Genomic DNA, 13002 nt, shown 5'->3' on the forward strand with positions numbered 1-13002 from the left:
GCTCCAGCGGTGGTGCTGGATCACCAAACCTTCCTTCTGGAGGTTCACGTCCTCCTCTGATGCCGCAGGTTGGAGCACCAGTCCAGCAGCCCAGCGCTCCATCCAGACCTCTGATGCCTCAGCGTGGAAGCCACATCAGCCCGGTCAACCCTGTACAGAACACTCAAGGATCTCATGGGCAGTCTCAGCTGGGTTCCGGACTTGGTGGTGATGTGGGTTCCCTCTCTGGTCCTCTAGTCCAACCATCTGGTTCTGGATCACCTTCTGCAACAAAAGCAGGTAAAGACTGAGTTTCACTTTATTGGTCCAGGTCTTCAGTTTCAGGATAGCCAAACTGGTCTTGGTGCTTCATGAGTTGATGCTCCTCCTGATCCTGCTCTCCTCTGTCCAGATTACAAGTACCCCTACACTGGTTCCTGGAGCTCCAGCGGTGGTGCTGGATCACCAAACCTTCCTTCTGGAGGTTCACGTCCTCCCCTGATGCCGCAGGTTGGAGCACCAGTCCAGCAGCCCAGTGCTCCATCCAGACCTCTGATGCCTCAGGGTGGAAGCTACGTCAGCCCGGTCCACCCTGGACAGAACACTCCAGGATCTCCTGGGCAGCCTCAGCCTGGTTCTGGACTTGGTGGTGATGTGGGTTCCCTCTCTGGTCCTCTATTCCAACCATCTGGTTTTGTGGTTGGTTCTGGATCACCTACTTGGGACATTCAGCCTGCAGGTGAAGCCCGCGTCCAGTTCCCTGACCCCAGCACCTGGCTGCCTTCTCGTTCATTCCCAGACTTTGGCGTCTGGGGCTCCGGCGGTGCAGCAAGGACGGGCTCCAGTGAGACGTCCCCTCTGCTGCCGCCAACCTTCATCGTCCAGCAGAGGAGCGGCTACCTGCGAGCACGAGAGGGCCAGACCCACATGAAATACTCCCCAGAGTACCCTCTGCCCCTCTCTGAGGAACCAGAAGAGCCAACCCAGCTTCCCCCAAAGACTGGGTCCAAAGGAGGTCTACAGAGCTCCAAGCAAGAATCCAGGACCCCTTAAATAAAGAACCTGATCCAGTCTGTTCAATAAAAAATAACAGAATATTTGCTTGTTGGCTCTTTTGGTTTTGTTTCTCAGCTGGTTCCTCAGACGTTGACTTAAACCTCCATGTGACTCTTCTGTGGTGCGCTTCCTGACGGTGATGCTTCAGCTCAAAGGAAAATGAGTTCAAACCCAAAAGGAACTGGACTCACTTTACATGTGAATAATGATGGTCTCCCAGAACTGCTAGAACTTGAACAGGTTTCTTTGAATGTGCTCCAAGTGATTGGAAATGTCTTACTGAATGACAAAAGTGGTTTGCCAGGTCATTAATGCCGCACATCTTTCTCCCCTCATGTATCGTTGGCCATTCTGCACTTAAGATGTTCCATCTTAGGCCAACTTTCCTGGTCTGTGTCACAGGACATCCTGCATTCAAACCCCACCAGTGCTTCACTCTCAGTGGAGTTCCTGCTCATCACTTAAACAAACTGAGGAAAAACATCAATCCCTGTATTAACTTTACCTGCAGCATCTGGAGAAGAGAAACTGTATTTTAGTGGTTGGTGCTGTGTTTAGCAGAAAGACATGTGGTGACTGACCTCTTTTTACAGAAGACAGACCTCAGTAAGAACCAGGGCAGTCAGGTGCTTGTGATTGTGACCTCGCACCCTCAGCAAGAATCACCCTAGACCAATAGGCCATTAGCAGCAAGACTTTAATGGCATTCAAAATGTTACACACCGCGTTTATGAGATGGTTTGAGTTCAACATGTTTCCCCACCACATTTATCATACACTACGACAGTAATGTTTACGGTGGCGTCATAAACATATTAGAACATTTTTAACAAACATGTTTGTTTGTCCAACTGTTTGTCTGGATCATTTTGTTTGTTTATTTTTTTTTGTCTGTATCTGTCTGTGTTGCAATGGACAACAGATACACCCTTGACCCCCAGAATCCTCCCTGCAAACAGGGGGCGCATGGTTCTTGCAATGAAGTTTGACCACATTCTCACTGAAGCCAGGGTGAGTAATTATATCATACTTTACCTGAGTATACATGTGGGTGACAGGGAAAATGGGTTTGAATACAGGTCATTGATTAATGCAATGTATAATGTGTTTGGCTGTTATCTGAAAGGATGGTGGTTCAAGCCCACCCAGGGATGTTCTTTGTTTAAACCCCTTTGTGGATAAGATCTCTGCCTGTCTTGTGGAAGACTGGGATTTCAATTCCTGAATGTTAGAAACTCGGTGCTGCTTGCAATATAAAACACAGCTGCTCTACATGAAAAGTGCTACAACAGTGGTCACCTCCTGTCTGTCGGCAGACTCATCACCGTGCTGGATGAGGCCAACGAAAATAAAGACCTCCTTCAAGCCGGAGTTGAACCAGTTGAAACATTGAGGATAATTCTGACTGGAATAGCAGGCTGCAACTTAGACAGACTAAAGCAGCCACCGACGAGGATGGGATTCTAACCCACGCGTGCAGAGCACAATGGATTAGCAGTCCATCACCTTAACCACTCGGCCACCTCGTCATGTTTGACCTGTGTCCTGGAGTCTAGATATAGAAATTGTCAATTAAAACAAGGTTGTGAGTTCATCATTTTACTCCTGGAGATACTTTCACAGCTACCAAAGTCGTGAGAACAAACTAGCAGACAATTGGTCACCTGCCAAAATAAAAAAAAATATAATCACACTGTGCACGTACAAATAAAGATCAGTATATGCATCACGGTACCACTTTGGCTTCGTTTAGAGAACACGTGCTGATGGCTGGGGAATTAGCTCAAATGGTAGAGCGCTCGCTTAGCATGTGAGAGGTAGTGGGATCGATGCCCACATTCTCCATAAGACTTTAGCTCTTTGTTGGTGATACAGCAACAAGTAAGCGAAACAGTAGGTCCCTGCGTGGGCTTTGGAGTAGCAGCTGTCACTCAGGCAGCAGCTACTCTTCCTGGGGTCCAAATGAAAATGCAAAGCTGCAGTCAAACAGGACAGGAGAAACAGGGACCTTTAAATCTTTAATGTAACGCGAAGTTACAAAGACAGAAAGACATCTTTGAAGAATCTTGGACACACAACCAGTCAGCGTGCAGCATCCAACCTCACAAACTTTAAACAATATTTAACTTTTTGGATGAAAGAGGAGGCAGAATACCTGAAATATGGCAGCTCCTCTACCGCTGAGCTACATCCTCTTTGGACATTTACCTAACCACAGAGGCTCTGAGCTGCTGCAGCAGGTGAAAAGAAGAACCATCTGATGAAGCCTCCTCTCTGCTCACAAGGCTTCTGCTCTGTTTTAGGTGGAGGGCGCATGTTATGAAAAATATTTCCTTTCCTTTTATTTCCTTTTAGAGATCTATAGCTCTATCACCTATGATATAAGGCTCAGTGGCTCTGTGTAGTTGTTGTGGCCGAGTGGTTAAGGCGATGGACTAGAAATCCATTGGGGTTTGTCCGTGCCGCTTCGAATCCTGCCAACAACGGTTTGCTGTTTTCGATTCCATGAAAAAGCATGTTAGAGAATCTCTATAATCTGCACAGCGTTAATATAGGGATTTCTTTATATTTTCCTGTTAATCAGTGCTGCTGAAAAACTGCTGACATATTCCAGCTAAAAGTCATGTCTCATGATGGGACAGTGAGGGAACATCCAGTGTGTAAGAACAGCAGAGCATGGTTTCCATCATCCACCTCTGGGTTTTGGGCCCAGCACTCTTCCACTGCTCCACTCTGCTTACAGGAGGTTTTAACAACCTGTGATCTTGGTGCCTCTACATGAGCTGCGTATCAGCACTCTTCTTCCCAAAGGAGACGTCGTTTTGACTTTGCAATCTGATGGGCTCCTCTGCTTTGACGAACAGTCTGGATGGCCGAGCGGTCCAAGGAGCTGTGTTCAGGTCGGAAACTGCTTTTCTTTCACCTCTACTGCTGTTAGGTGTGTTTGGGGACAAAGTTGTTTTATGTATATAATATGTATTACATAACAACTAATTACACTGTTGTTTCTGCATCACTGTTCAGTCAGATCAACAGCAGGCTGCCATCCACAGTTCATCACTTTTATTTTCATTCCTTCTTCAAATCTTTATTTTTATCATTTGATATGTTTTGCTGGGTTTCAACTTTTAGCTACAGAAAGAACAAGAGCAGTCGCACCGCTAATAAAAGCAGATTTAGATTATTTAATCTTTATGTCAGTCCCCACTTCAGTAACTCAAAGTGATGGTAGCCACTGGTGGAACACTATATTCATAAGAGCTTTAGATTTAAACACTTCAAGATTATACTGTAGAGTGCAAAGCTTGGCAGTGGTGGGATTCGAACCCACGCCTCTGAAGAGACTGGAGCCTAAATCCAGTGCCTTGGACCGCTCGGCCACACTACCACATGTTGTTCCTAGCTTGCCTGCAATAATGCCACATGTTTCTGACCCCTGAAAGTTGCATTGAAATGTTTGGAGCAGAGAATGGCAGAAAGATGTCCTTGAAACGTCCTGGACACACAAACAATCAGCGTGCAGCATCCAACCTCACAAACTCTCAAGTCCAGCTTCTTTGTATCTTGGTGTATAGTGATGGGATGGTTCTATATTCCCACAGAACATCCCTGGGAACCCGGACACACACCTTCTCCAAAGTTTTGTGGAAGAGGTGAAACCAAACCAGAAACTATCCAGCAAAAACAGCTGAGTAGAGTGCTGTGGATCTGAGCCGGTAACAGGCTGAATGATTTCAATGCAGATAAAGGTTGTGTATGTTGGCTGGTTGAAGCAGCCTGTGTTGAAATCCCAGCAGTTCCTTGTTGCTAAAGTCAGATGTTGTAGAAACAAACTATTTTTGGGTTTTCATCAGCTGTAGGTTACAACGATCAATATTATAGATTTGACAGACAACATTCTCCATGTTTTCCTGTTAATCAGTGCTGCTGAAAAAGTCATGTCTCATGATGGGACATCCAGTGTGTATAAACAGCAGAGGATGGTTTCGATCCATCGACCTCTGGGTTATGGGCCCAGCACGCTCCCGCTGCGCCACTCTGCTCGCTGCATTGAGGTCACAGTGTCCTCTGGAGTTTTGTGTAATTTTTAACCACCACATCCACTTTCTCTCAAGGTGGATGTGCTGGATGTGCTGTTGTATCCAGGCAGAGCTGACTGCTGCTTTTCATGGAGAGCAGTGACCACATACAGCTGCTAGCTTCACTGCACTAATGCCACATGTCTCACATTTTGTGTCTCCTCAAAGCTGCGTCCAAAGATACCTTTGAGTTCTGCAGACAGAAGCAACAACAAAACTGGAACTAATTTTCACTGCACTGACCGACTGCGCCACAGATGTTGCCCCTTACTTTAGTGTTCTTGGTCTGTTTTAACTGCTCTTAAATGAAAACTCTTATTTTAAACTCTTCAGCTGTTAAAACTGTCTCAGAGTGGTTAACATGAGTAACTGCAGTGAAAATAAAACTGGGCACTGAAAATGTCTTGTGGATGTTATCTGGTTTGGTTTCACCTCCACAAAACTGCAGGCTGTTCCAATGAGAGACAAGAAGACTGTGCAGTTAAGTGACTCCTCCCACTTTTCCCGGGTTCGATTCCCGGTCAGGGAAAATATTTTTAACAGATATTGATAACGGTATGGGGGAAAAATTTCATATCGGTGCATCAGTAGTTTGAAGGTTTGAAGTCTTCTGTGTGACAGGCAGAGATACTGTCCACTATATTAACGAGGAGCAGGAAAGAGAAACATCATGTGGTGTGTGACTTCACTTCCTCTGTGGAAAAACAAACTGTGAATGAAGTTCTCTAATGTCTTGTGAATGATAGTCCAATAGTCCTCCTGGAATTCTAAAATTGTCTGTGATGTGAAGAAATGAAATGGATCATCAGAAAAACACTTCCTGTTGCACCACAGAGTATGTGAGGGTTTACCAAAAGGTGCAAACAGATGATCTGACCCTGACGTGAGTTGAACACGCAACCTTCTGATCTGGAGTCAGACGCGCTACCATTGCGCCACAGAGTCGCACCGGCTTGCGAAACTGTGACAACCTTGAGATAGCTCAGTTGGTAGAACGAAGGACTGTAGAGGCTGGTTGTTAAAAATCTTTCGGTTGCTGGCTCAAATCTGGCTCGAAGGAGAATATTTTTTTTCTTTTTCTCTTGTCCAGATACTGCAGCAAGGTACACATGCATTTGAAGTGAATGTGAGAGTGTGACGTATGCATGTTAGTTGTTGATGCTGTTCTGTAAAAATCTGATGACCCCAAATGTTTCCCCTGGCGTCAAATTCTGATGTGATGGGAATTCTATGTTCGTCTTCATCTTCATTCACAACAAGAACACAGAACATCCTTAAAAAGTTGTGAAGAGTCTTTGGGCAGGTGAGGCATGCTTGTGGTCGGTTTGTTGTTGTCAAGTAAATTCCCATACAAAGACACATGTCTTTGCTGGACACATGTCAGGATGGCCGAGTGGTCTAAGGCGCCAGACTTAAGTTAAGCTGCTTCCTGTGCAGAAGGTTATTCTGGTCTCTGAATGGAGCTTACAGCTGGAATCCTTAGGTTGCTGGTTCAAATCTGGCTCGAAGGAGTCTGTTTTTTTTTTTTTTTTTTTTTTTTTTCCATCAGCCTCATCCAGCACGGTGATGAGTCTGACTACAGACAGGAGGTGACCACAGTTGCATCCCTTTTCATGTAGAGCAGCTGTGTTTTGAAAGCAGCACTTAGTTTCTAACATTTGGATGTTGTTAAGAGGATCATTACCATCAGCTGAGAATCAAACATGTGCAGCACTCAGGAATTCTACCACTGAAGTTCAACGAGCATCAAAGGCTTTTGACAAATTGTCTGTCTGATGAACCTTTTGACCGGGTTTGATTTTCGGTCAGGGTAAAAGGGCTTTAGTTCATGAGAAATACAGGTCATTGACAAAACTCCCTAGCTAAAGCTGATAAAGCTGCTAAAGCTACCAGACCATGCAGGGGATGTAGCTCATTGGGAGAGCGTATGTTTTGCATGTATGAGGTCCTGGGTTCAATCTGCAGCACTGCTAATGAAGCACAGGAAGTACTTATCTTGTCTAACACTCTGATCTCTCAGTTATCCACTCAGCATAGTCATCCTACCAAAAATTAAATGAATTCTAATCTTTATTTTCATCATTTCATGTTTTGCTGCGTTTCAACTCAACACTTTGAGCTACAGAAAGAACAAGAGCAGTCGTGCCAAAAAAGCATTTCAAAATAAAATCCATTTTAGATTATTTTATTTGTATCTTGAGCTCAGACGTAGCAAAGCGCAACAATGCTGTCAACAAGGATCTTTCAACAGGTTTCAATGATCATTCAATATAGACCTAAAGTCAGAAGTTCACAAATTGAACCCGGGCCTCTGGCATGGGAGGTGAGAATTCTACCACTGAACCACCAATGCTGACTGCATAGACAAACCCACCTCCAATATGATGGCAATGTAGAGTAGAGCATAGTCAATTCAGACGTCCTCGTCAACAGCGTTTGCTAATTTATTCCACTAAGTCAAGTCAAAATTGAATTAGAATCACAAATGCATTCATTCATTCATGTAATCCATGCATTCCCATACCGGGCCACCTGGGTGAAAACCAGGAATCCTGACCGCTAGACCATACGGGACATGTATTCTTATCAGAATTGGCAAGCCAGGAGAGACATTCTCTGATGGATGCAGACTCCGCCCACTGTGAGCCCCTCAGCCCCAGAATGCTGGAGAAACAGGACATGGTAGAAAGGAGAAACGCCCTCTACCAACAGTGGCAAACAGCTGTCTGAGTGAAAAAACTCCCCTTGATGTTGTTGATGATGTAAAGTCAAATGTTGTTGAAATAAACTACTTCTGGGTTTTCATCAGCTGGAGGTCACAGTGAGCAATATTAATAGAAATAAACACTTGAAATATGTCACTGTGTGTAACGATGTCATAAAATATATAATTTTTACTTTCTGAATGGAATAAAATGAATCAAAGTGGTTGAATATATTTATGAAATGAATGAATGAAATAGTTCTGTTTCATCCCTTTTACAGTGATTAGTAATCTGTAACTGATTCCATTTTAAAGTAACTTCCCCAACACTGTACGACGGTGCTGACTGCTGCAGTAATGCTGCCTTTAATAGAAGTTTAGGAACATTTGATGAAAGAATACATTTTGATGATGGTTGGAAATGTCTGTTTATAGTTTATCACTTGTTAGGATCCCCGTTAGCTGTCACTGAGGCAGCAGCTACTCTTCCTGGGGTCCAAATGAAAATGCACATCTGCAGTCAAACAGGTTCAGGTAGATGCAGAGTCCTACATTAAAACAAACCACTTTACCATCAACCTCAGCTGCAGTATACACATTACACTTCCATCACCAGATCCTCTGTATATACATGTACATCAGAGTGGTTCTGTGGCTTAGCTGGTCAAAGTACCTGTCTCCTGGGTTTGAATCCTCTACCACTGAGCTACATCCTCTTTGGACCGTTACTGAACCACAGAGGCTCTGAGCTGCTGCAGCAGGTGAAAAGAGAAACTGTTTCATGAAGCCTCCTCTCTGCTCAGGGTTGGATCACTGTTTTGGGTGGAGTGGAGTTACTGTTATATGTAGTCACTATCCCACTAAATCAGAAGACAGAGTGGATTCAAAGTCCAGAGTGCTAACCATTACACCATGGAACCCTGCTAGGTGCTAGTTTGAGGTTCCAGTGTCGAGGGATGTCACTGATGGAGCCAAACTGTCTCCACTTCTTAAATGGTGAATGTGTGCTTCTGTGGTTTTTTTTCTTTTGCAAGAAAATGTAAAATGTTTACTTCTTCTACGATACAGATACAGACGTTTTACGTTTACTGCAGAGATGACTTTCTGCTTAGTTGAGGTGATGAGGAGGAACTCCACTGAGAGCGAAGCACTGCTGGGGTTTGGATGCAGGATGTCCTGTTTATAAGACAGACACTTTAAGCAGCTCAGCATCAGTACTGCCAGTTTCTCTTTGAAAATCTGAGTATCCAGTTCCAGAACAGCTGATCTTAGTTGGTTCATGTTCACGTTGAGTTGCATGCATGCACAACCTCTATAAAAAGCCATCATCAATGGAGATCCAGTTACTTCAACACAGTGGAGTTGGCGGTCTTAAAGCAGGCCCATGGAGAGGATGAGCACGTTTCACCGAAAATGTAACAGCTGCAGCAGCAAAGGAGAAACAGCATGAGAAGAAATTACTACCCGAGTCAACGTATAAGTTTGGATGTACTCTTCGATTGATTTTACATTTAACTTTAAGAGATCGTAGTTTACAGTTATAAATATAAATGGGGATAAAATCAGATTTTCATTTCATTTCAAAACTCTCGAGTGGTGAATGCACAACTTCTTGAACTTGTTTTCAAAATTGCTCCCTTTCTTTCAGCTCACTTCTAAAATTAATTTTATTTGACATTTTCTTGCTGAAGATAAAGCAGAGAGGAGGCTTCATCAGACAATTTGCATGCATTCATACGTGTAGAGTGGACAAAAGGAGGTAGTTTCCATTTTCGAAGGACAGAGTGGCAATATTTTGACAGGACTCTCAGTGTGTCATTGGTAAGATTCAAGGTCCACTGAGACTTGAATTCAGATCGCTGGATTCAGAGTCCAGAGTGCTAACCATTACACCATGGAACCCTGCAGGCATGAGTATGTGTTCATGCAGATGAGAAAGGAATTTTAGTCTGGGCGGTCAAAAGTCGACCAAAATACCAGTCTCTCCTGGAGGCGTGGGTTCAAATCCCACTTCTGACAGAAACCACTTTCATTTCACCTCTACTGCAGCAAGGTGTGTTTTTTGAGGACAAAGTTGTTTTGGTCTATTCTTGACCGCCCAAACTTTTAAAAGACCAAAATTCCTTTGACATGTCGAAATATTGCTACTCAGTCCTTCGAAAATATGTTCACACCAAATAACACACACCTGCCAAATGGGAGGCCTGGGTTCAATTCCCAACCGATGCAAAGGAACCAATTGCCAACATCCAACATATGTAAAAATTGTCATGTTCACCTCACACACTAAAGGTCTCTGGATAGAAGCTGTTAGGAAACAACTTTATTCTCCTTGTTTATCCACAGAGGAAGTGAAGTCACAAACCACATGATGTTTCTCTTTCCTTTCCTCCCTACATTACCTCGTCTGTGCAAGTATTGTATGCTGCTTTTCGATTTGGGTTAGGGAAAACATGGAGAATGTCATTTATCACAGTATGATCAAAAAAGTGGCTCAGCTCTAACCAGCTGACGTTGAGGATAATTCTGACTGGATAGATAATTTTAGGTGGAATAGCAGGCTGCAACTTCGACTAAAGCAACCACCGACGAGGATGGGATTCGAACCCACGCGTGCAGAGCACAATGGGTTAGCAGTCCATCGCCTTAACCACTCGGCCACCTCGTCATGTTTGATTGTTTCAAAGGCAGATATTTATTAATTGTAGCTGAAATAGCAGGCTGCAACAGGACAAGTTCTGCATGTCTCTGTCTCTTGATGGGCTAATTTTTCAACAAATTTTTCGGCTCATTTGCTAGCTTTAGTTGTCAGAATGGCTGAGCGGTCTAAGGCGCTGCGTTCAGGTTGCAGTCTCCCCTGGAGGCGTGGGTTCAAATCCCACTTCTGACAGAAAGTGCTTCTCTTTCACCTCTACTGCAGCAAGGTGTGTTTGTGATGTCACAAAGGTTCTAAAGAGATCAAAGACTCCTCCCACTTTTTTGTCATGACCTCCACAGTAGAGTGTACTCTGTTAATGAAGCTCAAAAGGCAATCATGGTCCTGCCAGATACCTTTGAATTCTGCAGACAGAAGCAACAACAAAACTGGAACTATTTGGACTGAACCTGGTTTGTCTGTATTACTTCCAAGGTAGGCTTGGAGGTCTACCAGGTCCAATTCTCTCCAGATGTCCCTAAACACACGCTTCCCCTCCAGGTTTGTCATCTCCAACGTGGGGCTCGAACCCACGACCCTGAGATTAAGAGTCTCATGCTCTACCGACTGAGCTAGATGATGATTATTTTGTTTGTGTGTAGCTGTTCTGTTCTTAATGTTGGATCTTTCTTGTCAATAAAGAACGCTTGAATAAAGATCAGAATGAAAAGTAAAATTTTTTCAATAATTTAAAAAACTTTATCAAGGGCTCGTTGGTCTAGGGGTATGAGTCTCGCTTTGGGTGCGAGAGGTCCCGGGTTCAAATCCCAGACGAGCCCTTCATATGACGTGTCCAATGATCTGCCCCCCTTCTGCTGTGGACATTTTACCTCCTTCACTTTCCAGCAAAACATTTCCAATATTATTTTTTAAACATTGATTCAATGTGGTCCTTAACCTGCAATATGCCCTTTAAGGTAACATTTGTGACTTTCTAACTACTTTCTAAACCCTCCACCCTCCATATCATTGATAAAACTTGCTGACTTTTTTTTTTTTTTTTTTTTTTTTTTTATATTGTTCAAAATAAACTGAAATAAAATCAAATGGTGATGTGCGTCCATCTAAAATAATGGGAAATAGTGATGTGAAATGTGATGTGAAGAAATTAAATGGAAACAAAGTGGCGGGATTCAAACCCACGCCTCCGAAGAGACTGGAACCTGCTAAAGAAACTTTGGTAAGAGTCATGATGGTCAGCCACGTATGTTGGGGGTATTTTCAGATCCAAAATACATCCCTGTACATCAGAGTGGTGCTGTGGCTTAGTTGGTCAAAGCGCCTGTCTAGTAAACAGGAGATCCTGGGTTCAGTGTCTCATTGATAAAGTTTAAGGTTGTTGAGTTAAATTCATATAAGTTTCATTAAAAGGACACAGCACTCTCTCTGACCAGTCACTTAACTGCACAGTCTTCATGTCTCCCAGCAGCTCCTTGTTGTTAAAGTCAGATGTTGTAGAAAGAAAGGACTTCTGGGTTTTCATCAGCTGTAGGTTACAACGATGAACATTATAGATATGACAGACAGAGTTCTCGAAGTTTTACTGTTAATCAGTGATGCTGAAAATCTCATCCAGTGTGTACAAATAGCAGAGGATGGTTTCGATCCATCGACCTCTGGGTTATGGGCCCAGCACGCTTCCGCTGCGCCACTCTGCTCGCTATGTTCAGATCGCAGTGTCCTCTGGAGTTTTGTGTAATTTCTAACCACCACATCCACTTTCTCTCTCTTCCACCTGCAGTCTATCTAATAACCACCAGGGGGCGGCTCCACTGGTTGGAAAAAGAAGTCAGAGTGTGTTGAAGTCTATGGGGTTTCATACAGACAGAGAGGAGAGAGAGAAGAAATCAAGTTTTGAGAGGTTGCATGTGGCCAGTATGGGGCTTGAACCCACGAACTTGGTGTAAACTGAATATAACTGGCCAGTTACCAGGGTGATGGACAGGCCAACCACTGTCCATGACTTGTTCTTAGAATATGTTAAACAATGTGTGTGAGTGTTGTTGTGGGTGTGTATCTACTGTAACAGACCAACTGTAGCTGAATAGATAGAACGGTTTCATCCTCCTCCTGGTCTGTAGACCAGTTGGGCACCATCGGCATGAGATCTACAGGATGTCAAGTTAAAGTGTAGACACACAGTTAAACTGCAATTGGTCACCTGCCAAGATAAAAATATATATAATCACGCTGTGCACGTGCAAATGAAGATCATTATATGCATCATAATCATGGACCAGTAAAGATGGTGACAGATAGAACATCATGTTATGTCAGCACCACAAAAGTAGTACAAAGAAGTACCAAGATGTACAGAGGATCTGAAAATATTGTAAAGTAAGTGGGTGACCATCATCTAACCCTCCTACCAAAGTTTGTCTCCTGTGAAAAGCAGTCAATCACCAATATCCCTTCTCCTCAGCACAGCATGAGCTACCATCGCTCTTGCTTCAGTTGCCAAGATACCACAACTAACAACCAGACAGCAA

General features: G+C 43.8%; 1 protein-coding gene and 9 non-coding genes across 10 annotated transcripts in view; 3 read left to right on the forward strand and 7 right to left on the reverse strand.

Moving 5' to 3' along the window:
• Positions 1-13002, reverse strand: part of LOC115051719 (NACHT, LRR and PYD domains-containing protein 3-like) — a 318526-nt gene that overhangs the window by 55175 nt on the left and 250349 nt on the right. The gene's annotated exons all lie outside the window — the stretch shown is intronic.
• On the reverse strand, positions 2483-2564 carry trnas-gcu (transfer RNA serine (anticodon GCU)). Its single transcript has one exon. It is a non-coding gene; the product is annotated as a tRNA-Ser (tRNA).
• On the forward strand, positions 2808-2880 carry trnaa-agc (transfer RNA alanine (anticodon AGC)). Its single transcript has one exon. It is a non-coding gene; the product is annotated as a tRNA-Ala (tRNA).
• On the reverse strand, positions 4342-4423 carry trnal-uag (transfer RNA leucine (anticodon UAG)). The gene has a single exon. It is a non-coding gene; the product is annotated as a tRNA-Leu (tRNA).
• Positions 5988-6059, reverse strand: trnaw-cca (transfer RNA tryptophan (anticodon CCA)). Its single transcript has one exon. It is a non-coding gene; the product is annotated as a tRNA-Trp (tRNA).
• Positions 10405-10486, reverse strand: trnas-gcu (transfer RNA serine (anticodon GCU)). Its single transcript has one exon. It is a non-coding gene; the product is annotated as a tRNA-Ser (tRNA).
• Positions 10626-10708, forward strand: trnal-cag (transfer RNA leucine (anticodon CAG)). The gene has a single exon. It is a non-coding gene; the product is annotated as a tRNA-Leu (tRNA).
• Positions 11023-11095, reverse strand: trnak-cuu (transfer RNA lysine (anticodon CUU)). Its single transcript has one exon. It is a non-coding gene; the product is annotated as a tRNA-Lys (tRNA).
• Positions 11221-11292, forward strand: trnap-ugg (transfer RNA proline (anticodon UGG)). Its single transcript has one exon. It is a non-coding gene; the product is annotated as a tRNA-Pro (tRNA).
• On the reverse strand, positions 12100-12171 carry trnam-cau (transfer RNA methionine (anticodon CAU)). Its single transcript has one exon. It is a non-coding gene; the product is annotated as a tRNA-Met (tRNA).

Source organism: Echeneis naucrates, chromosome 2 (genome assembly GCF_900963305.1).
Source record: "Echeneis naucrates chromosome 2, fEcheNa1.1, whole genome shotgun sequence".
In the NCBI taxonomy this organism is placed as follows: Eukaryota; Metazoa; Chordata; class Actinopteri; order Carangiformes; family Echeneidae; genus Echeneis; species Echeneis naucrates.